This window comes from Pteropus medius, unplaced genomic scaffold (genome assembly GCF_902729225.1).
Source record: "Pteropus medius unplaced genomic scaffold, Ma_sr-lr_union100, whole genome shotgun sequence".
NCBI classification, from domain to species: domain Eukaryota; kingdom Metazoa; phylum Chordata; class Mammalia; order Chiroptera; family Pteropodidae; genus Pteropus; species Pteropus medius.
The window spans coordinates 5,759,593-5,784,604 of record NW_024352785.1 but is presented as its reverse complement, the minus strand read 5'-3'; the positions used below and the strand labels follow the sequence as shown (position 1 = coordinate 5,784,604).

Sequence of the window (25,012 nt, the reverse complement as noted above, 5' to 3'; positions counted from 1 at the left end):
GTCAGGGTTCAATATAAACAAACACAAGCAATTCTAGGTATTTTAAACAGGAAGCTATTTAATAGAGGGTGCTTACAAAAATCCATGTCAGGATTGAAGAAGTGAGTTACAAACTGAGCCCCCAAGAATGAATGATTCCAATATAATACAGAGTTGATGTATCAGTGGAGCTATTACTGCTGAAGACTACTGGAATACAGGTTTCAGGAACATCACCTTAATGTAGAAGGTGGAGTCCAAATGCTACTGCTGCCACAACTGCTAAATTGCTTATTGTCTTCCAGGGGGCTAAATAATGGATCATCGAACACCGTGCAGAAAACTAATTCTTTGACCTCAATTATAGGAGAAATACAGCCAAAAGAGGTCAGAAGGATGTCCCAACTTCTTTTATGTTTTCTAAATCTCGCATGAGTTTATCTGACAGACCTAATTCATATCCATAGCTGTAGGTGCAAAGACATCTAGGAAATGTTTTAAGCGTCTAGTATCTACATTATGAAAACCACCATAAGAGAAGAGTAGAATGGACATTGAGTGAGCCGACCTGCAAAACTTACCACAGCATTGGGAAAAATACAAAGACTTTTATAGAATCGTATAAATATAATGTATACAGAACATTATAAAATGTTCGAAACTTACCCTGTGCAGGAAAACATATACTATGTGATTGCTTGTTTGAACTCTGAACTTTTGACATTAAATCTTCATAGCTATAATTTATCCAAGTAAAAATATCCTCTATGTACAAAATAATTAAGGCCAATAATATGTCTAAATGTGCACGTATCAGAGATGGGAAAATTAGTTGTGATGTAGGATCATTACTTTCATTTTTCTATAGCCTTTTATTTGCTGACATGATTATTGGCATGATTTTGGGGAAGAGGAGTTTTATTTCCACCAGACCCCAGACCTTTCTCTAGATTCTCTTCGGCTCCGATTTTTCATATGTTAACGAAATACTCAAATAGGAAGGGCTTAATAATTTAGTACTCTAAACTTCAAAGACACTTGGCACATCCAGACATTTTACATGGAGGCTACAAAGCGGCAAAAAGATTTGCCCAAGATCTATGGAGACTGCACTAGAAGCCAGGTTTTCTGACTCCCTGTCCAAAGCTTTCCCATCACAACAAAACCAAGCCTTAGATTGTATGCTTCTTAATACAGAGTGATATCATGTGTATGCGTGGGTGCGTGTGTGGCTCCACTTATATCAAATTCAATAACAGGTAAAACCAAGCTAAATTTTTAGGGAAGCATACTTACATATTGAAATATAAACCAAAGCAAAGAAGTGTTAACCATCAAAGTCTGGTTATTGGTGAAGGCCAGGAGTTGTTACTGGCAAAAGCCACATAGGAACTTTTGGGGTGAGAGCAATGGCTCAAGAAACTCACAGTTTTGTAGGACTCGAGCTTTCTTTGAAAAAATAAAAAAAAACAATGTAATGTATTTGACTTTTTTGTCTTTAATAACACTTAGTTTTAGTATGGTAAAGCCAAGCTAAGTGCTTTCCACGGATCATTTCCTTCAACTCTCACGAGAACACTCTAATAGAGACACTGTTATTACCCCTATTTTATAGAGGAGGAAATTGAGGCACAGCCTTTACTAACCTTTCCAAATCTGCACAGTTAGGTAGCAGACCTGATATTTGATCCATCTGGTTCCAATGTCAGCTACTTAACCACTCTGTTCTGCTAGCCACCATAAACTTAGTGGGTGAGTATATTTGGATGCCTTTTTCTTTTTATTATTATTTTATAGTCATAAAGATTATAATTATGAAAAACATCTTAATAAGAGAAAAGATAGGTTGCAAAATTATACACACATAGACATAATTATGATTATACCTATGTTAAAAAAATATATATATGTAGGTATAAAAGACCAAAACATAAAACACTGGTTAGAAGATGAAAATATGGGTGCTTATTTCCTGCTTCTCTGTTTTCCAAATTCATTTTAAAGTGGCCATATTAAACTTACAATGAGAAAATGTGCTCTAAAATAAACTTTCCATTTACCTGAAACATAAAATTTCATTTCCACACTCTTCTTTCCTACCGCTTTGTATAATCCTTAGAAACCTCTTGTGCTCAATGAGTGACTTCATTATTAAATTGATAGCACTGGATCATTCTAGCTATGCAAATCACAAACCTACAGCCAGCTGAGGGAAAGGCAGATAAAAGATTACATTAAAAATTAAAGCAACATGTGGAGATGTGGAGATAATGTGCTTACAGTTATTTTTACATATTTAATATTTATGCAATTACAAAGGCCTGTCATGATAAATCTTAAACCTTGAGACATTCTTTTTGCCCTCTGATATTTTTGACCTTGAACTGAGACTGCAAAATAATATGTAAAAAATGGCTGTGTGAGAAGCATTTCCTTTGATCTATAAATGATAAATGATTTTTTCTTAGAAAGTGATCTCGTTTCTTCCTAGCCTTTGTTTATTTTCGATGCCTTGTAGTTTTTCACTCTGTTATATTCTGATCACCCTTGAAAGCACTGGGCTTTCAGTCTTCCACAGTTTGGTTGTGTTGTTTTCTCGTGTTGCTGCTGTGATGTGTTTTCTGTCAGGGGAAATTTACAGGCACATTAGCCTACTTGACAAGCACAATGAGCCACAAGGCTCTCCTAAGGAGAAAGTTCCATGTGCTGTGGTGAGATTTTCTCTGTCTCTCTATCTCACCCTCCCTCTTACATCTTAGTATACCACCATGATTCAGATACAAATCCCAACGACTTTTGCTTATAGGTATTGCCTTGAATCCTGGATTTAATTCTCTGGTTCCTGGTAACAGCATTGCATTGGTTCTGCAGTAATTAATTCATATTTCTGCAACAATCTGACTGCAGCGGTTTGTGCATAAAGCCAATGTCTTCACTTACAGCCATATAGATAACCAACTTAATAAGGAATGCATGGGAAACTTTTTTTCCCTATGGTGGTTACTGACACAAAGGAGATAAAATAGCCTCCAAGATCTGTACAAATGAAAAGCAACATACTTAAATTTTATGGAAGGTATGTGGTGAAAAAATTCTAAAACACTTAACTTACTTTCTCAGTGTCTCATAGAGAAATGGTCAACAAGAATCAATAAAACATTCAAAATTCAAAAACATAAAATGAGACTTAACTGAAAGGATAAGCTGTCTTCTTCCTCATACATTCCCAGTAAATTAGAGTATTTCCCTACAGCCTTTGGGGAACCAAAAGTCTGTGCATTTTCAGTTTCATGTATATTTTGCTGTCCCTTAGGAAGTAAATTCACTAAGACATGGTAGTTCTGGTACATTTAGACTCTGACTTAATGCTAACCTATCTCTTCAATTTAAAAATTTTCGAGGCTTTTAAATAATTTTTGAAGGGTGATTTTATTTTGAGAATATTCCCTTTGCCCTTGATATGTTTAAACCATAAACATGTAACTGTGTAACCTACAGAAATTATTTACAACAGTGCAAAATCACATGTTTCTTGCTTGATTCTCTACTATGAAGCAGACATATTTACCAAGCAAATACATAATATTAGTCTGAGCTGCTCTCTTTATTGAATGAGCAAATAAATGAATGAACCTTGCATTATCTGGCAGCTAGGACTAGCTGGTTTCCTGGTGGACTTACTCCTCAGAGAATGAACTAGGAGCATTCTTAGTTTGGCCCTGTCTTAGTTCAGGCTGCTATAGCAATATACCACAGAATGAGCAGCTTATAAACAGAAATTACCACTTATAGATCTGGAGACTGAAAATATGAGATCAGAGTGCCAGCATGGTTGGGTGAGGGTCCTCTTCCTGGTGGCAGACTTCTGAGTCCTCAAATGGTAGAAGAGGATAGGGAGTTCTGTGCGGACTCTTTTTTAGCGCACTAACCCCATTCCTCAGTACCTCCCTAAGGTCCCACCTCCTAACAGCATCACCTTTGTGGGTTAGGATTTCAACATAGGAATTTTGTTGAAAATGAAACATTCATTTTCACTTTCTTGGGACCATGCCCTCCAAACACTTCAGAATAGCCAACTGCAGCTGTGTTCTCACCTATGCCCCCTTTTCCTCCCCATCCTTAAAAACACAGATAAGAGCTTTTCAGTTGTGCCAGCCTGGTGGTCCTTAAAGAGACTGACTCATTCCTCAGGCTCCCTACAAGTGAGAGTAGACCACAAATTCCTGTCTTTGGAGTGGTTCTTCTTTAGTCTGATTTTCTGCAGTGACAGGGATTCTCCAGTCTGCTTTTTGTTCCTCTGTAATGACTTCAAGAATGAGGAGAGGGACCAACTTTTCCAGGCTGTCAGGATGACTAGAGGTCCCTCCAGCTGGTCAAGTGTAATGGTAACGTGGGCCATTAATCTTCCCCATTATCTGGAAAATACGGAAAGCCTGAAGAACAAGAATTATTTACTTTCACACAAAACCAAGGCACCAAGTCACTGGACTTTATATACAGCCATGCTCCATCTAAAGGTCTTTCGAAATAGAATTTATAAATCTACGGTGATTTGAGTAAGATTCTCTTTAAAACAGGAAGCCAATTTAGACAACACTTCAAGGTGTCTCTAAACTAATTTTTGTTTTGTTTTTTTTTAATTTAAAGAGTCATAAAAAAATGGATACATTTTCATAAACAATATAAAATTTCTGTTCACATCTAAACTACTGGGAGATATTCTGTAATTTTAACATTGAATTATTTTAGTAAATAATCACCAAATGCCTACTATGTGTTAGGCAGGTAGATGCTGGAAATACAGCATAATGCATATATTAAACCTTCAACATGCAGACTGTATAGAGATGCTAAGAATTCTTCAGGCCCTCTAATGAATTTGTTCACATTTTCTGTACCCAATCATAGTTTAAACTCTACTTAGGTGAGTGACTGTGGCTTTCACTTGCCTCCCTGATCCCTTCGGACTCAACCAAAGACATTGAATTCCTGAACCCCAGCCTAGTGGATGCATTTTCATTGGGATAAGTGTATCCAGGAGTAGAATTTTATCACTGCCCCAAGGTCCCAAGGATTTTTTTCTTTCAGTATCAAGAACTCTTTACTGAAAGTCATTGCCCAGGTAGATGAACTGCCAAAAAGGAGGTTAATACAGGGAAGCGTTTGCTAGTGTGGATGTCTGCACTCAAAGCTATCTGGGGAGCTGCTATAAGATGGATGGAGAGGGAATATTACTCATTTGGAAGCCTGGCTGTCAAAGAAAATCCAAACCCAGGAGCTTTTCTCCTAAGAACCCCTATGACATTTTATTCTTTAAATAAATCTTTTCATCCTCTCCTTGGGTGAGAGATTGACATTTTAAGATCAATCATGCCTCTGCTTTGCAGGGTTGGTACACTTAGAACAGGATAAATGGAAATTAAGCAAAATTTCCATTTTTTTGAATAAAAGTGTTCAAAATAGGTATATTCTAACTCAATATAAAAGAAGAATGCTCTTCCCCCCGGTGGTCATTCTCATTACTATGGTTATCTCAAGACCTTTCACTGTCAAAATTTCATCCTGTTTTCTCTAAAAGGCCCATTCTGAACATACACCTGCTGTTTGAATAGCAGCAGAAAGCAAAAGAATCTCACGCTATGTTTTTCTCCATCAGAACCAAGGATATTTTAGTGCTGCTGATATAGTAGTCACGGGTTACCAGCTTTTCCAGTTCCTCGCTATAGTGAGATAAATCTCAGCTTATTACTACAGGCTATGCTTGAATTCTTACCTCCTGTTTATATTATTCAGGAGACCCCCTTCTTGTCATAATGGTTTTGTTAGCAATTGGGTAGCCTTTCCAAACATCAGATTTACTCGGTCCTTTTAACTAATTTTAAATGATTTTTTCAAAAAAATATTAAGGCTCTCAAGCCTTTCTGTTAGTCAGTACACATTTATTGTGAGCCTACTATGTGCCAAATGTTGGAGTAGGTGCTGGTAGCATAGACTACCAGGGAGCATGCCATGGTCAAAGGAGCACTCGGTGAGGGTCAGGACGTGGCATTCTAGCACCAGTCTTACCTTGGACCAGGGCGAGGCCTGGGCAAAGCCATCAACCTCTGGGTTCCAGTTTTCTCTCATGCAAAATAAGGGGTAGAAAGAGCTGCTCTTCCTTCAGACTCTATTATTCTGTAATTGCTGTTGGTTGAGTTAACTCACTGCACTGGAAACTCAGTGGCCTCACAAAGGTGAATGCTTTTATAAGCACCCCAAAGGGTCTTGATAGTAATTCAAGGAGCAGTTTTAGTGCTGAGACAAATGCTTTTCCAAGGTCCAACAAGACACTTAAAGAAAGGATACACACGTTTTTTACTTTATATTTGAGCATATTCTCCTCCCAAATGCTCGCCTACTTTCCAGTTGCTAGGTAATATAAGGGAGTAATCTCCAAGTGTGGCTGGGCAATTAGAATTCCAAGCACCATGGCCTATTCTCCCCAAGATAATAATAAAACAAAGTTACAAAAACAAGCAATAAGTCCAGTTAATTCTGGACTTACAATAGTGACAGTTCATCAGGGCGTGTTAAAACTCCCTAATTCTGTGGCATTTCAGTTGTTCCAACAGTTTTCAAAGCATCTGAGACTCCCTATTATTGCTATTTATTTATTTGTGAGTATTGACAATAAAATGAATGCTTGCTGTTTGTAAAGTTTTGTATTGTTCCTTCTTTGTAAGCCACTAGTCTTCTAATATCATGTGAGAATTAGTTTTTTTCTGTGTTCTTACTGTGCAAAATATATTTTATAAAATGATTTTTTACAGTGCATCTCAGTTTGAAAAATATGCAACAGTTTTGTATTGGGACCAGGCAGATTATTTGAAATGCAGCATAATTCTCCAATTTCTGATCTAAAAAAAAGCAAGAAAAAAAGGATACATATTGCTTTTTCTATCTCATCTTCCTGCATTTGTGGTTAATCCATTTCAATTTCTTATATCAAAGGAATATAGTAACTTACCATATACCATTGATAAGAGGGAGTACAGTTTCTTGTTTCCATTTCCTATATATATATAAAAAAAGACCCCACATATACATCATGCATAAAAACTTTTTTTTTTTAAATGAAGAACAGGTAGTAAGGTATGAGTTATATCGAGTAGTTCTCTCTATTTCTCTGACTTCCTAACAACATTTTATGGCTTTTTCTTCTTTCTTTCCTCCCTCTCACTATAAATATCAAAGCCGGTGACTGACTTTTACTGCTGCCTTTCATGCAAACTCCGCAGGCTTGCAAATCAGCTACTGATTCTTGGAACCGTCTCCCTATCTCCTGCTCTCACTCACACAGTTTTCTAATGGGGCTAAAGGGCCACAAAGAATACACAAACATTGTACAGCACATTGATTTGAATAGTGAAAATAAAAGGTTGGATTTTGTACTCGTTGCATCAACTTATTTCAGTCCCCTTGGTGCATGGTACAAGGCAGCTGCCCACTGAACACTTTGCCTATTGAGAAGTTGGCAAAAGGGCAGCCCAAACAGGTGACACAAATGAAGAATAGAAATGCTTGCAGCAAAGCCTTCCTACAAGCAAAAATCTACTCCTTACTTCAAACATTGTTGCTCTTTAAATACAACACTTCAAGATACTTTACCTCTCTAAAATGACTTAAGTTCCCTAATAAAGTTCCAGTTTAACATTCCATTATACCTACCCTCAACCTTGTCATAGCACTTTATACTTACATTCTTATTTTCCTGATCAAAACTTATGGAGCACATTTAGTGGGTATATTGGGGGGAGGGGATGTTTGTGTGTGTGTGTGTGTGTGTACACATATATGTAGATTTAGAAACATGGAAGAATTAAATAATTAACCATGACGATTAGCATTTTTGAGAACATATTATGTGCCCTGCACTGTACTAGTGCACTCACTCTCTTCTCTTTCCCTCTCTCTCCCTAGCCCTCCCACAGACACACACATACCCACACACTATTTCAGCTTCATTTTATAGATAAGAAAACTGAGATATAAGATATTAAGTAATTGCTGAGGTCACATCTAGAAGATATCAGAGCAGGCAAATGCTAATGCAGGCACTGTACTCCTTTGCTTAATATTGGACATTCTTTATCACCCAAAAAACGACACAATGTATGTGTTATTTGGGAACTTGATTCTAAGTATTAGTTAAACTTGGGTGTTACTGCCAAACTTCTGAATTTTATGATAATCGTATCCCTCCAAAAGCTGAAAGTTTCTAGAGTTAAAGCTCCTGGAAAGAAACTTTTAAACCTCAGGCTCTTGGACTGTGCTGGCAGATATGATTGCACGTATAGCTATTTAAATTTAAACTTAATTAAAATTAAAATTAAAATTAAATTAAATTAATGTAAGCCCCCAGTTGCTCTAGCCACATAAATCCTCAGTAGCAGCATGTGGCTGGCTAGTGGCTACTCTACTAGCCAGCACAGCTATGGTACATTTTCACCACAATAGCAGTGCTGCACTGAGAGACAGATAACTGAGGAGATACAGAAGAGTAATGATCCTCGAGTTTTTTCAAAAAAAACAAAAAACAAAAAAACCTGACGTGTTTCTAAATAAGGGCAGTTATGGAAGCTGCACTTGGCCAGCCACTGTGCTAGGTGCTGAGGGTACAATGATAGATAAAGCTCAGTGAAGCAGACATGATCTCTGCCCTTCCTAGAACTCAGAGTCTCTGCCAGAGCCAGTTACCAGAGTGAGCACTACAGTAATGAGAGAGATCTAACGTGCCAGGGGGCATAGAAAACCTAGAAGGTGCAACATCTAACTACAGCTTCACGGCAAGATTCAGGCAAAGCTTTCTAGAAAGAATGGAATATAAACTAAGACCTTGATTGTGAGAAGGCTCATGAAACATAAGAGGAAAAATGTTCCTGGTTGAAAGAACAGCATGTGTGAATACTCAGAAGGAGGAGATAGCATGCCATGCTTTAAAGGAGTTTAAAGTCAGGAGAATTACTTTCTCTGTTCTTTTTCTTAGGATCAGAGCTTAGACATATATATATATATATATATTTTTTTTTTCCCCGTTTCTTCTGAGTTACTCACTACAGAGGGAAGGCAGTAGAGAAAGGAAAAGCAAAGGCTATTTAAGGGTGGGTATATAGGAGCCAGAAATGGCCAGTAGCTACCCCTCACCACCCCAAGTGCTCTAATATGAAGACTGTATATGGAGAGCAGCCTTGGGATGATAACAATATGGCAGTCTTCACTTTAGGTGAAGGCCATGTGCCATATACTGTGCTGATTAGTTCATTAACATTATTTTTCTTGGTCATCATCATAAGTCTAGCTATTTCCCGACATTTAACTTGTACATACTTAGAAATTGGTAGAGCAACCCATGAGATAAAACAACCCAAACTTATGAGCTGTTTATCTGCTAAAATCTCAGGTTGTACAGGCTCCCCAGTTACTGCTTCCCGTCCCAGGCTAGTTCTCCCTAAGATGACCAAGTAGAGGCATGGTTTAACTGACATGAACACATGGAAGGAAAGCCAAAGAGCAGAGCTAAGAAAACTTGTGCTGCAGAGAAGTTAGTTTGTACCAAACTAAAAGTAAAGTGTAACCCAAAAAAGAAACAAGCGAGTAAGGGAAATACCCTCTCTCTTTCAGGACCAACCTCTATCATGGTTAACCAATACTGATTAACCCCTATAGAAGAGTTTCATTTTTTAGAATTTTCCAGAAAAGTACTAAGCTAAGAACACATATTTGTTATCTTATCCAGCAATGATCAGACTGATTCAAAACATTTATGACATAGTGAGGTAGTTCAAGCCAACTTTCTTCATAAACTTCGCTCTAGGATTGCCTCGATCTGTTGAAGACTGTTTTATGACTCAACTCAGCTAAGATTTCAGCGGTGCATATCTTCAGATAAAACGCTTCATTCACATCAAGCAGTAATTAAATGTGCAGGGCATGAAATAAGCAGCAAGCTTGGCTTCAGAGACATCTTGCAATTTGTAAGTGATCCAAGATAGACCATATGCCTTTAAATCTAGATGACTGCATATGTATCTAGGAGAAAGCTAACTGCCATTTCTGTACAAGAGTCATCAAAAAATGAAAAAAGATATTTATGTAGTTTATCTGATAAATGTATGTTACTATATGTCCATTGAGACTTGGTAAACTGCCCTTAACTTTTCCTTTTGGGTTCTTGATTTAGTTTTGCTAGAGAAAGCATTCAAACTGACAACTCAAACTGACATTATTCTTAAGTGGCTCATTGCAATGGACTGGGGTAGCCATTTGGATAGACAGAATTTTTGTCTGTCTAGCAAGGATTACCACTCCTCTTCTTTTGATTCTTTAAAGAAATCTCTCTAAACTCCACACTGGGGCAATTCACCACTGTGCCATCTTGACTCCTGAATAGGCTCATCATGCCCTGGAGGTGGGGGTGGGGGTTGGTTCAGTCATGAACATGTGACGTAGCAATGCCAATCTGAATCTTCACTGGGATTGCTATAAAGATGTGGGAGGGAGAAGTCTTCCATCTGTGGGCTTGCTAAGCTAGGAGGATGTGAGAGTGAGGCTGCTGGTGGTCATCTTATGAAGAGAGCTGGTGTGAGAATCTTCAAGCAGGGAAAAGTAGACCTGGGAGATGGAGACAATCAGTAACCTGGCCACATTGTTTGGGCCCCTGGGATTCCGTCATGTTTGATGTCACTTCATGATCATCGAATGCATTAAGCAGTGTCTGGCAACACAGGAGGTGCTTAATAAACATTACTTCCCATCTCTCTCCCTCCCTCTTTGACTCTGGCAGCTGCCAGGTGAGGATTCAAACCATCTTTGGCAGCCAGCACTTCTGTTTCTGGCATTTAACGGAAAGCCAGTAAGACAGAATGGAAAATGATAAGCGCAAAGTCAGCACCCCAGAACAATACAGGCTTCCTCTCTCTTACAGATGTAGCTCTTTGGAAGTAGCCATTTTTTGCTCAGTGCACTCTAATAGCTTGGACAGCAGTCTGCCATGATCAAGGCGATACCAAAAAAATGACTCTTTCCTGGGGGAGGAAGGCGACAACTTGGTCCAACTCTAAAGCAGAACCTACTACAGGAAGCAGGCTACATAAACACCTCAACAGGCATGCAGTTTTCCACTGGCCAGTTATATAAAGGTGCCAATCTGCGCTTGTTGGCTGTTTGCCAGTAGCACCATTCAGTAGAAAGCAAGCAATCCAGAGTGTGAAAAATATAGAATTTATCTACTTGGCACAATGTTTAACCTCTTGAAAACCAGACAGTGAGATAGTAATTGTGCTAAATATTAATGATGATTTAAAAGGCAGTTATGATAGGACAAGTAAAACCATTACTACCAAATGGTGTTTGCCAAATATGCATCCTCTCACCCCTGCACAGTTGTGCTGATAAACCATTTGCTTGCACAGTAAATGCCGGGGGTTGATGATCAGATTGGGTTGTTTATGTGATACAATCTGTGTAGTATGAAAATCTTAAAGGTAATTTCTGAGAACTTATGTTTGATATATTTTCAGACTCAATAAGCAATATCATAAAAATTATAGTATTTAGAACTGGAGTGGATCTTAAAAGATGAAAGAAACCAAGTCTCAGGTTTAATGAGTTAATGGCAAGGCGAGGACTTCAAGAACATGACTTCTGGTTTTCAATTGGACGTCTCTCTGTCAACCCCATTCTCTTATAGACAATGATAGCACAGGACATTAGAATTGGGAAGGGCCATTTAAGTCATCTAGTCCAACCTGCTTATTTACTGGTATGGAAATGGGGCCCAGAGAGATGAGGTTTTTGCCAAAGGCCAGAAAGGAATTAGGCTAAAATGTTTTGACTACTGGACCAGTGCTCACTTCTTGTTGCCGTAGATAAACATATTTTATCAAACTTAGTTGTAACCACAAGTCATTTCATTTCTGTCAAAGGGCAAATAAACTAACAGCCAGTCATCTCCAGAGAGATCTGGCAGTGTGTGAGGTCTGGCAATAAAATTTTGGAGAGAAACAGGGTCTCCTAGTCAAGTAAGTGCATGGCGAAATATAAATAAACTACAAGCTGAAAGACTATAATCTGCCAGGTGTGTTGTGGTATTTTATTTTTCCCACAGTCACTGAGATCTAGAGGCTACGGCTATTTCTGATACTGAAACCTCACTGGCTTCAGTGAGAAGGCCCTTAAACAGCCTGAAGCATCATGTCTCTTCTTGGTTCCTAATTTATTTTGATAACGATAGTCAGGGTTAAGCATAGAGCACTTGTGTTGTAGTTTAAAGTTCACTGCTTTCGAAATTCCTGTAGGACATGTGTATACCAGGTAGTGTCTACATAACTGTAAATAAGTCTTGGTCTCTCTCTTCTCCTCTTTCTCTTTCTCTCTGAAAATGAGAGGAGTTAAGTCATTCCATCCAAGGAAGAGGGGGAAGGTGAGAAGCCAGCCTCCAGTTGCCTGTCCGCCTACGGAAGAACATTAACATTGTTAATCAGCATTACAGACTTGGCTTGGCTTCCCGGGGAAGCCAAATGGTTGGTAGAGATACAAAATGTTTTAATCCTTTCCAAGCAATGTTGTCCTGAGTGATAGCCAGGAAGGAAGAATTTTTTTCTTTTTGTTTATGCCTTTGAGCAACCGTGTAGTTTTGAATTACTAACAATAAGAACCAAATTAATGTCAAATTAGGTTAATGAGGAATTATCAACTGCTTACTCTATGCCTAACATTGTGCTAAGCCCTACCAGAGAGACAAAAAATATTATCCTTGCATTTGAAAAGTTCACCATCTTCTTAGAACAACAATATTTAATTACGAAAACAATAAAATGTTGCTGTTCCTCGTATATAGTGAATTCTGGCAGAGATGACCCTCGTCCAGTGGGACGTGACCCAGGGAAGCAGCCAGGACTCCAGCGAGGAATAGGTGGTTATGAGCACTGGGAGCAGCCCAAGGATGAATACTAGGGCTGTCTCACAAGATCTCATGAATGGAATCATCTCCATTTTTTTTTCTTACTCGCTTTGGCTTCCTGCAACAAAGACCCTCGAGACTGAAGTGTAAAGTTTCTTTCTTCTCACACTCTACCCCTTGATCCATATGTGGTCTGTTATATGACTCAGAGAGTGGTTGTTTCTAAAGTCTCAGAGAGAAGCTCTGAAAGAGCCCCTTAGTTCTAGTTCTTGCTCATAACACCATCAGACCCAGGGGCTGTTGTGGATCTGAACAGATGCTTTCCCTTCATCTTGAGTGACTAGACTTAGATCAAAATTGTAGTCTCAAGTCTGGACTCTGTTATTACTGAGACTAAGAATGTGGGGGTTTTTCGTTTTTTGTTTGTTTTCGTTATTGTTGTTGTTTTCCTGATTATTTTATTTCCCTAGGCCTTATATTTGTCTCTTATGCAAATAATTCCCTTAATGGGTACACCCAATTTGTTCTTTAGTTATATTCTGATTTATCTGATTCTTAGGTAAGCAAAACTGAGGCAACAGTCATAACCCTTGAACACAGAATAATAGTCAATCACCCTTTAATCTTGTTGGAGCAAAGTAGATGGGCTTGCCAACTCTCCATTCTAAACTGCTTATCTCAGGCTCCATTATGGTTACTAGCAAGGACTTTATAGAGACAGACCCAAGGTACTGGGGTTTCCCAAATAAGTTCTTTAACTACTAGGAATCTCTGCTTCCTTATCTCTAAAATAGAGACAAGAATAATCCTACCTCCTAACAATGTGTGGAGGATTAAATGAAGTGCCATAAGCAAGGTGCTAAATATTGTAATTCACCCATGGGTGAATAAGCAATGTTGGCTTTTTATCATTATTCTTATCATTGATCTGGATGCTCTCTTAAATTCAATCTTACTATATCAAAAAATGTTGGAGGTAATTCAGAGAAAGGCCACAATATGCTCTTCTTTTAGTGAAAGGAGAGGGAATGCTAATTTTGACATAGATTTTTAACAAATTAACTCTAACAAAATTTTTCATTGTTCAGTCAGCAGTATAATAATGACAAAGAATAAAAATAGCAACAAAGTACCAACTACTACCCCATCCTGAGAAATCAATTATAATTTTTCTGTTTTTTTAAATTTTGTCCATCATCAAACATAATTTTATAGTTACGCTTATTCCAGTTTAAATCCATTTAACAAGCAAATAAATCTCCTGATGAGAGATTATTGACAGCCTACTAAGTACCAGGCACTATTCTAAGGTACTGGAAACACAAAGAAGAAAACACCTTAAAAATTTACAGTTAATGTAAATAAAATATTGTTTTTTGTTTTGGTAGTATATGTACATAATTTTCATAGTATAAGGATTTTCACATATTGCTGCAGAGGAATAGAGGAATAGTCAGGAAACAGAAGATAATCCATATTTCAGAGCTGATAGTAAAATGAAGTGACTGGAGAATGCCTGACCAATCCATGTATAATAGCTGGACTCATTTTAAGAGACATAGGAATATCCTGTATTAGGAATAATTTTTATTACAGAAAAGGTAAAGATAGGAGTAATGAACAGAATGAAAGGAGTTAATATAACACATGTATCATAAGGATATCTGCAATTGTGATGACTTAGAAATAAATAGAAATAAAGACACTATAAAATATGAAAAAGGATTATTTATGAAATTGAGGTCCTTAAGGAAATAAAAGAGAATAAAAAAGAAAACTCAGAAACTTAAAGATAAAATCATTTGTATTTACCGTTAGCTTAATGTTTGTAGGTACCACAGAATGAGGGATTATTGCATTTCTTATGAGAATCACATGAACAATTAGGCAACATACAAAGGCTCAGTTGAGATCTTACCGATCCATAGCTTTTCTGGTAAGCATTCATTGTCATCAAAAAGAAAATTATATAATCTACCATCAAAATAACCAATTTCTTGAATTACAATAAACTCTCACTCTGAAATGAAAGTATAGGTATATTTTAGTAACAAAAGTAATCCTTCTATGAAGATTATTGCTTAGTTAACTGGTTTTCATACTACTGCGTGAGAAGCAGAATATGAATCATTACTGGGACAGGCTGGCATGGGTTGGATATTGGTGAATTTCAAATCTTCCCTCTGGTCAGTTGATGTTCATTATTGATGTCAGTCATTTTATTAAAATTAATCTAGCAAAACAAAACCCTCAAAATACCTTAAATGTTCATAAATTGAAGGCTAAAAAATAATACATCCAATGCAATGGAATACTAATCAGCTATTAAATTAACATATACACACACAAATGTATTTAAATATTTTACAGCAATCACATGACCAATTAGGAGATACATGTATCTTATATGTATTATATATGAAGATATAAGATAATATATTATCTTTATACATATGTATATAAAGACATTCAAGATGTGGAAAGATATTCAAGATAGTTATTAAGTCAAAAAATTCTAATTTTATGATAGCATCATTTGCATAGCCTTTTTTAAGGGAAATTACATATATATGTAATTATTTCTGGAAAGATACACAAAAGATTGTGAACGGTGACTATGCTGAGGAGTGAGACTGTGGTGAGGGGTGCATTTATGCCTTTCAGTTTTAGCCATGAACATCAATGACCATAATAGTGAACTAGTTTAAAACTGAAAAATATTGAATAAAAAACTGTAAGGAGAGTTAATAGCAAATAACTATATCAAAAAAAAAAATTGAAAGCTTAATAAAGGGGAATCATTATTTGGTTAAAAAAAAGTGAAATAAATGATTTTCATTGAAAATAAATTTACCTTGTGATTTTAAAATAAATCAACCAGAAAATAAATGCTTAACAATATGTTAAACATATTAGTTGCCATGTGTTAACAACATCAAATTACAAAGAAAACTGTGAAGCTAATGGTTCCCTTTCAGTTAATTGCTTTAATTGTCAGGAATCAATTATATAAACAAAACTTTTCTCAAAGAATTTTATGAGTTTCTCCATGAATATGCATGTAAAAGACAGAAGGCCTCTTCCCTTCTTCCTAACCACACTCACACACACACTTAGTTCTGCCATGCACTGTCAGCATATGCTCACTACTGAAGGGAAATTTAATTTCGTGACCCACCTAAAATATCGACATCTAAATGTAGACATTCTTTTCATTGGAATAGCTGCTGCAATCATACCCTTACACGGTAAAGAAAATTTCGAAGGGATACATACATTTTTGGAGTGTGTCTAATGGTAATTTAACATATGGCACTTGCAAAGGATAGGCTTTGGGTTAAGAGGAGCTACTTCCTTGCTTTACCTATTTTGGACTAAATCGTTTTTGTTATCATCAGATGTGTCTACTGCTTCACTCCTTTCAGTGTTCATGTTATTATCACAGGGATTCATGTAATGCCAGACTTTGTAATGACAATGGAAAGGGAAAAATAAGAATGCCTGAATCCACATTAGAGAATGAATATACAGGATCAGAAATAGGTAATTAGATATAAAAACGCTATGTGGTCTGACGACCCCAAATTCTTAGTTAAGGATTGCTGAAGACTTGATTGAGCCTTATCCCTTTTGGATACACACCTTCTTCCACACCTTCCACTGATCCTCTTCCATGTCCACTAATGGTTATCAGTAACTGTTATTATTAATGATAATTTCTTGTCACCATTTATTGAGAACCTAGTATATGTCAAACACTATACCATCGTCATTGCATATATGTCTCAAATTCTTATGATTCTACAGAGAAGTAACGGCTCAAAGAGGATACACCATTAATTAATAATTAAAATTAATAATAGCAAGGCTAAGATGGGAATCCTGGTACACCAGTTAGGGTTCTGGGTTGTAAATGATAGGTTCTGATTCTGGGTATCATAAGCAAAGCAGTTTATTGGAAAGATACCAGAGATCTCACAGCCTTTATGTGTATCCTTCCAGAAGGAAATATGTATATTTTTCCCTTTAAAAAGGTATCATATCATGTTGGAGAAGTAGGCTCAAAACTGAGCAGCAGAACAAAAGGGAGGCTAGGTAGTCAGAAACCCAGCCCAAGTCACACCATTTGTTCATAATAGAAAAAAATGGAGACAGTGAATGACCATCAAGGTAAATGGCTGAATAAATTATGATGAAATGAATGGAATATAATACAGCCATTAATAAAGATAAATAGAGCACTTTTTGGTACCTTGGAGAGATTTCCACAAGGAGTTGCCGAATAGGACAAGCAAGATGCAGAAAAGTATCTGTAATATGATCCCATCTTTTTAAACATGATAAATCTTATATACTTATATATATGATATGGATATGTATGTTCACATATGAATACATGATATGGAGAAAACATGGAAGGATATATTCTAGGTTGTCACCAGAAGTGAAATGGGGGAGGATGAGGGTTGATGAAATCAAGCAAAAAAGGAAAAGAGAAAAAAGAACTAAAAAAGACACATTATAGCTATATGATTACATTTCTACATTTATTTAAGGTTGTAATATAAAACAATTTTTAAATGCCAGAAGAAGGGACTGCTTAGGATTCTGTCACTACTGCTGCTGCCACTGTCAACATGAGCTCTCTGCATCTGTGTTTTTTCTGCATCTTTTGCTCCGGAAGCAGAGAATCTAAAGTGGAGAGCATCTACCTGGGTCTAGGCCCGTGCATTAGTTCAGGCACCTAACAAAATACCACAAGCTAGATGGCTTAAACAACAGAAATCTACTTCTTACAATTCTAGAGACTAGAAGTTTAAGATTAAGGTTCAACTGATTCAGTTTCTGATGAGACTTCTCTTCCTAGGCTTACAGGTGGCCACCATCTCACTGTATCCTCACATGACCTCTTCTTTGTGCCCTATCTTTTTCTCTCTCTCTGTCCCGCCCCCCACCCAATTCTTATAAGGCTACTAGTTCTGTTAGATTAGAGCCTTACCATTATGATCTCATTTAACCTTAATTACCTCCTAACAAGCCTTTCTCCAAATACATTTACACTGGGGGTTATAGTTTCAAAACATGAATTTTGAGGAGACACAATTCAGTCAATAACAGTGAATCAGCGTCCTTATTTTTTCTTCCATTATGGGAATCTAGGCTCTGATTCTCCAAATACCAAAATGCAGTTTGGCTGGATGACCAAAGATATTTGACAAATATGCAGATGTCCGACTCTAAAACCGATGTCTCCTTTTTATTATTTCGGATTGTTTTATTCTGCAGAGAAACTCAATCTCTCTGTTTCAACGATTTATGTTCAAGCTTCAGGTATAGGATCTTCAGCAAGTATATTTCTATTTCATTAACTACCACTGTTCCTAATTTGTTATTGCACAGATCCAAACTCAATCTTCAGTATAATTGCTTTTAGTTTATTTTTGCAGGGTGGAGTCGGGGGAGTAAGGGTGGATTGAGGAGTATCTTTCATATTTATGTGCTTTCTCTCTCTGCTGTGGTGTGATAGTGAGGAGTGTACAGAACCTGGATTTTAGAGAGAAAATATTAATTCACACTTGAAAAAGATGAGCAAGAATTCATTCTGAGCAAGAATTACTAATTATAATGCTTCTATTTTATGTCACACATTAAATGCCCCCTTACTAGTCACTTGTAATTTTGCTATTTAATTATTTCATAACCACCTTAATGGATTAAGCAACTGTGCTCCCTGGTAGGCCCAAAATCCAAAATGACTCCTTACTATCCAGTCTAAACACAATTTATATGAGGCTAAGATTTATGCACTCATTACAATTGCATAAAAATTCTTGAATCTTGGAAATCTATTGAACATATGCGACAGATATTACATAATGAATACTAAAATTCAAAACTGTGCTTAACAAAAATGCCTCTGAAAAAAAAGTGAGCCAGCAAAGTGCAAAGGAATGTAAATACCACTCTATTTGTATAAGAAAATGGGAAGAAAACATTCACATATCTACTTATCTTTACAAAAAGAAACATAGGAAGGAGTTATGGCCAAAACTGTGTCCCTCCAAAATTCATATGTTGAATTCCTAACCCCTTGTACCTAAGAGTGTGATTTTATTTGAATGTATTCTTTTTGTAGTTTTATGGGCAAAGCAATTTTGAAACAATTTAAGATGCATTATAAAATCAAGCAAGTGAATAAATGTATTGATGTTGTTGAGAGCCAGGATTCTTAACTATGAAAGAAGAGACACACAAATATAGAACTGAGAAAAACAAGAAAGAATCCCATGGTGATGAATTAGAATTGGAGACACCATTGTGAATTCCCCACTTCTAAAATATGTGTATGTGTGTGCATAGGCATATCTCAGTGCATGTGTCCATGCATACCTATGTGTATGTGATTATTTCTACATACATGAATATATTTCCTAGCCCTGGTGACTAAAAGCACATAGAAATAAAGAGACCACAGTGGCAATGAGCACATTTTGCATTCATACTTTGGTGTCTAATTTCTTTATGAAAAGGAACTAGGATTTCTTAGAGAAATGACAAATATAAGACTAAAGCAGAATAGGTACAAGAGGGACCTACAACATTTCGTTGTTCCAGAAATAAAGGAAATTATTTTTTTAAAAAAGATAGATTCCAGTTCAAAGGGGCTGATACTGGACAAATCTAGGACAATTTTAGTGCCAAAATAACTGTGTACAGTAGTGAATTATAAAACACCTGTAAGATAAGAAACCATGTGTGCATACTGATAGTAAGTAGATAAATCGCTTACAGTAGTATGCTGAGTGTCAAATGGCAAATGTGGATGGAGGGCTGGAGTTGGATAAATATCAAGTTGCAAAGATTTGTCCAGGCTAGAGTCACCAAAGGATACTAAATATAGGGATAATTTTGCGGGAAAAAGGATATTTGCATGGTCTTTAAGAAATCCCCATAAATTGCTTATTAGTTACAGGGGAGAAAATAATAACTGTGTAGTAAACAATAGTACCACACCTTCACTGTGTAATTAAAATTAACATCACCAGTGAAGAGTAAATAGATATCATGTGCTTCCAGATAGGATACCTTGAAAAGAACAAAACATTGCTTATGTGATATTCTGGTCAGTAATATATAATCTGAATTAAATCAGGAGGAAATATAAGGCAACCCCAAATGAAGGATATTGTTGTATATTTTTGCGTAGTTTAAAGACTAATAACATAAAAGATGAAGAAGCCTTTGAAAATAGTCCAATGAAAGCCTGATAACTAAATGCAAAATTTGATCCTAGACCAGATCCAATACCAGAGGGAAAGAAATGCTATAAAGATGTTATTGTGTTAATGAACAAAATGAACATATGGATGGTGGATTAGGTAAAAGTATTGTTTCATTGTATTATTACTGAAGTTGAAAATATATTGTGGTTATTTATGTAAAAGAATATCCCTAATATTATGAAACGTACACTGAAGTATTTAAGAGTAAAAGAACATGATGTATACATATAAGTCTCAGATTGTTCATGGAAAGAATATTACACACACACATACACACACACACATGTGAGGGGAGATAGGCAGATAGAATATACAAATAAAGCAATCGGAGTAAAATATTACCAAAGTGAACATTGGTATTTTCTGTAATCTTATTCTTGTATCTTTGTATAGGTTTGAAATTATTTCCAAATAAAAAAGGGTTTTTTGTTGTTTGTTTGTTTGTTTGCCAGGACTTGCTTATGTGTCTTCTATGCCTGGGAAGAATGCTCTAAGAAAAGGGCTTTTTCATCTGAAAAGGTTACTCTTTGGGAATCAGTGTTCTCTAAGTGAACTATTTTCCTATCTTTTAGAGGACACTGATCTGTGGAGAAGATGGCAGTAATCAAGGAATCGGCTAAAGAACCTGGTTATGAGTTGAAACCTATATTGTGGTTATTTTGATCTGGAAAAAAGATATTTTTTCTTACATCAAGGAGTTGTTACCTCAAGAATAATCAAAATTTTAACAGGAAGAATATAAGATTGTGAGTTATAGCACAATTATTTATAGCTTTAACATTTTAACATTAAGTAAATGATAGTATGTAAGAGAAAAAAAACTAGTTCACTTTTCATAGAACGAGTATAATGTCTTGAGAAGAAAAAAAGCAAAAATTATAATACTCCTTTGAAACAATCATAGTCCTCTAGTACTTTCTCCTTTTGAGCTGTCTAAGGTATTGATCAATTCTGTCCTCTGTTTTGGTTGTTCATAATCTGCTTTGCTTTTGTCTCCCTTCCCCTCATTGTGGATTAGCAATAATGCAGATTCTCTGAATGCCAGGAACAGCAAACCTCCCCACCTGCTCATGTACCTAGATTTTTTTTTTTATTTCAATAATAAGGCCATTTGATTATAATTATTTTAAGTCATTAATTTGTAATTGAAGTAGTCTCAAATGAAGGGCTAATCTCTAAAATAGTAAAAATTTTATAAATAGTCATATTCAGGTTCATAAAATTTATTGGAATGCTACAAACTCTCAAAAGACTACAGTATCCGAAGGCATTTTAGAAAACATATAAATCTCACTGTATATTTTAGAACTTATTTTACTTTTAAAACTTTTTTATTATGGAAGTGCTCAAATGTATATAAAAGTAGAGAGCATTATATGATGATCTCCATGCACTTCTCACATAGCTTCAACAGTTATCAATATATAGGCACTCTGGTTTCACCTGTAACCCCACTTTTTCATATCCCATTCCCACTGGATTATTTTTGAAGTGAATCTCTGATATTATATCATATCATTTATAAATACTTAGCATGTATCTCTTTGGAAAAAATATTAGTACACTAAATAATTTAATTATAATTTAAAGGCAATTCTAAATTAAAATTTTATTTTCAAATATTGATATTTTCCATCTCTTTATGGCATTTCTTCTTGGTCTTTCTCTCTGATTTCTAACCCTCTCAATATTAAGACATACAAAGGAAGAGGCATTGCTGAAAGTCCAAGATACCTCCTCAAGATATTAAAAGAGCCTAGAGTTGTAATATAAAGCTGCATAGTCTTAACATTTTTTAAACTCTTTATTATAAAATAAAACAGATATAGAAAGCTAGATAAATGTATAATTTAATGAATTATTATAAGACTAACACCTTTGTGAGCACCTCCTTGGTCACCCAGAAAGCCTCTCTGTGCGAATTGTCTCAACCTCAACCATTCTGCTCCCCAGAAGCAACCACCAACCACTCTCATCTTTTTAATTATCCCCTGCCTGCTTTGCTTTATAGTTTTATCACCCGAGAGTGCAAACATAGACCCTACAGTTTAGCCTTGCTCATTTCTTTTGGCTTGGTATAAGAAGCTACATGTCCTTTAAGATAGGCTGCCTGCTTATCCCACTGAATTTTCACTACTTTCCTCATTCATGAAAAGTCATTCATTTTTATTGCTTTAAACATTCCTTCCTTCAATATACCTTTACTATAACTAAAATATATTTGATTAAACTCACACAAAAATTAAAGGCAAGCACTTTTCTCCTGATGTAAGCAGACAAATTAGTCCAAAATACTTTGATCTAGATTGAGGTGGGAGGCACAAAGCACATTTTTATAATCTCAGCCAACACTAAAAGCCCAACAGTAGTATTTCATTGTATTTTGAGTCGCTTCTGGTGGCAAAGTTTCCTCTTAGTTGTCATGACAATATTCAATTCTTTACAATGTGGAGCAATTGGAGAATTCCTGGGAGATTAAAAGGAGAAAAAAAATAAAACTTCTAGAAAAAGGTGTTGATTTATGATAATTAGGGTGAAACAAAGACTAATACATTTTGATTAGCTCTGGGTAGAATATTTTTTGATAATCCTTCCCCCTTCACTTTTATTAATTAGGAAAATAATATGGCCTCAAAAATGAGTTACGGATTGAAGAAAAACATGAAAAAGGGCATACATTAAAATATGAATTTCCGTTTTGTAGTCTGTCTTTTTGCTGTCTGTCATGCTTGCATGTCATAAGGTAAAAGTTTAGAAGCATAACTACTTTGCAAAAAGAGTATCCATTCTTGAAAAGGTGTCAGCACAAGCTTTCTTCCAATAAAATAGTAAATCATTGTAGGATATTTTTCTTCATTTACATTTCATAGTCAGACTTACATTAGAAAAAAATCTCTGGCATTAACAGTCATATTTGGTAATGAGGATAATAATAACATTATCGTTTATAATGATTTTCGTTAAATGTTTTGTACCTTGGTGAGAGTGATAGATCCTAGAATTTCTTTTGTTTCCCTTCAGTTATCCTTCCTGCTTTAAATCTACCCTATTAGAAAAATAATCATGTCATTGATTATCCACTAGCTATAATATCAATCATTAATGTAAAAGATGAGTTTCCCTCTTTTAAGGTGGTTTTATGAGACCTGAAAGAATAATCCAGATTTTAAAAGTCCTGAAGGTTTTAATAAGATGCATAATGCAGCATTCTCTAATTCTGGCCATATTTATTACCCAAAAGAGTATTAGATGGGGAAATAGCTATGCTACTATTACCATGCTTGTAATTACATAAAGGAATTTTTTGTTAACAGATATATTTTACATCAGTATTCGATACAGCAATGAAGGTCCATCTGTCCTTATAAAATTGTGAGGCATTTGATAAACTATACTCTAAATTTAATTCTCACTGAATTTCATATGACTTATTTTTCATCTATTTTTCCTTAAAAACTTAATGATTAGAAGTCATTGTTTATCTGTGGGATATTGATATTATCTTAAGCTCTTGAAGAGCCAACAAAGACGTGACCTCTGTCCTAAGTTTTATATTTCAGATTCCTTTAAGAGGCAAAAAATGACTTCAGGATCTGGTCACCATTTCTCAGCTGTCAAGAATGTCTTTTCTTTCTGGTAGTAAAGAAATATCACATTCCACTGCTTTGTTTCAAGGTCATCTGTCAAGAGTCTCAATTTACCTGCAAGTCTTGATGGATCTTAAACATCAATAAGTTGCTCATTCTTACCTTGCAATATAAAACTGAGACCGTTCTTGTGTCATCTAATAAGACTATGAGTGCTTTTTTAGCAGTGTTAGGAGTAAACACTCAAAAGCATCACATCTAGTTCTCTTTTCTTTTGCTCTTGAGAGAGGACAAAGATATCTCCTCCTAAGGAATAAAAACTCTCTGGCATCGTCTCTTTGTCAAACAGTTCACCTCAGAATGAAGCAGTAACCTTTCTATATACAGAACCTTTTTATTAATTTTTTTTCTCTATTGTGAAAGAGACACTGTTTCTGCCTGGACTGTCCATAAAGCATTCCTTTTGTGTGCTTCCTCCGTATTTTCATAGAATTTAAAGCATTCGTTTACACTGATATACCAAACAGCTATCTGGATTACACAGTAGTGAGCAGTTTATTAAAGGGAAGTTTTAAATAGGAAACTATAAGAGCCTATTTTATTCTTCACATTGCAAGTGTAGAGACGTCAAATGTCAATGAATTTATTTTTGTGTGATCCTGCATACCTCTTTGCTGTTGTATGGAACACAAGCTCGACAGTTCTTTGTGATGTTAAAATCCTCATGTCCATGCCTATGAAGCCTAAATAGGCTATGATATGACTGGGCAAGTTATTTAATGCATTTTTCATAATTATGCTAATCATTGTAACATTTTGTCAGAGCACGCTATTTTAAGTAGGCTGGCTCTTTCTTTCATTCACATTTCCCTCTATGCCATTATCGTTTATCCAATAGAGGGTCAGAAAATTTATTCATTTATTTATTCAGCCATCAAAAATGTTTATAGAGGACTTTCTACATGCCAGACACTCTTCTTAGTGTTAGAGAATATTGAAATAAGTTTAAGAAAAGACCCTTGCTTTCAAGGACCTTATGCTTTTATAGAGATGGTAAGAGGTGTTCTCAAAAACCCACAATAGAGAGGAATGCTACATGAGTGGTAAAGGGAAGGAAACTATATATTGATCATCTAAGTGCATTCATGTATGAGCTCATATAACTCTTACAGCCATCCTCTCCCAGGAATATTATTGTCATTCCTCTTTTTTTTTTTTTTCAC

At 35.8% G+C, this 25,012-nt stretch overlaps 1 protein-coding gene across 1 annotated transcript in view; it reads left to right on the top strand.

The window, feature by feature from the left end:
* The window catches only part of PJA2 (praja ring finger ubiquitin ligase 2), a 284,559-nt gene that overhangs the window by 8,071 nt on the left and 251,476 nt on the right, over nucleotides 1-25,012 (top strand). The window lies entirely within an intron of this gene.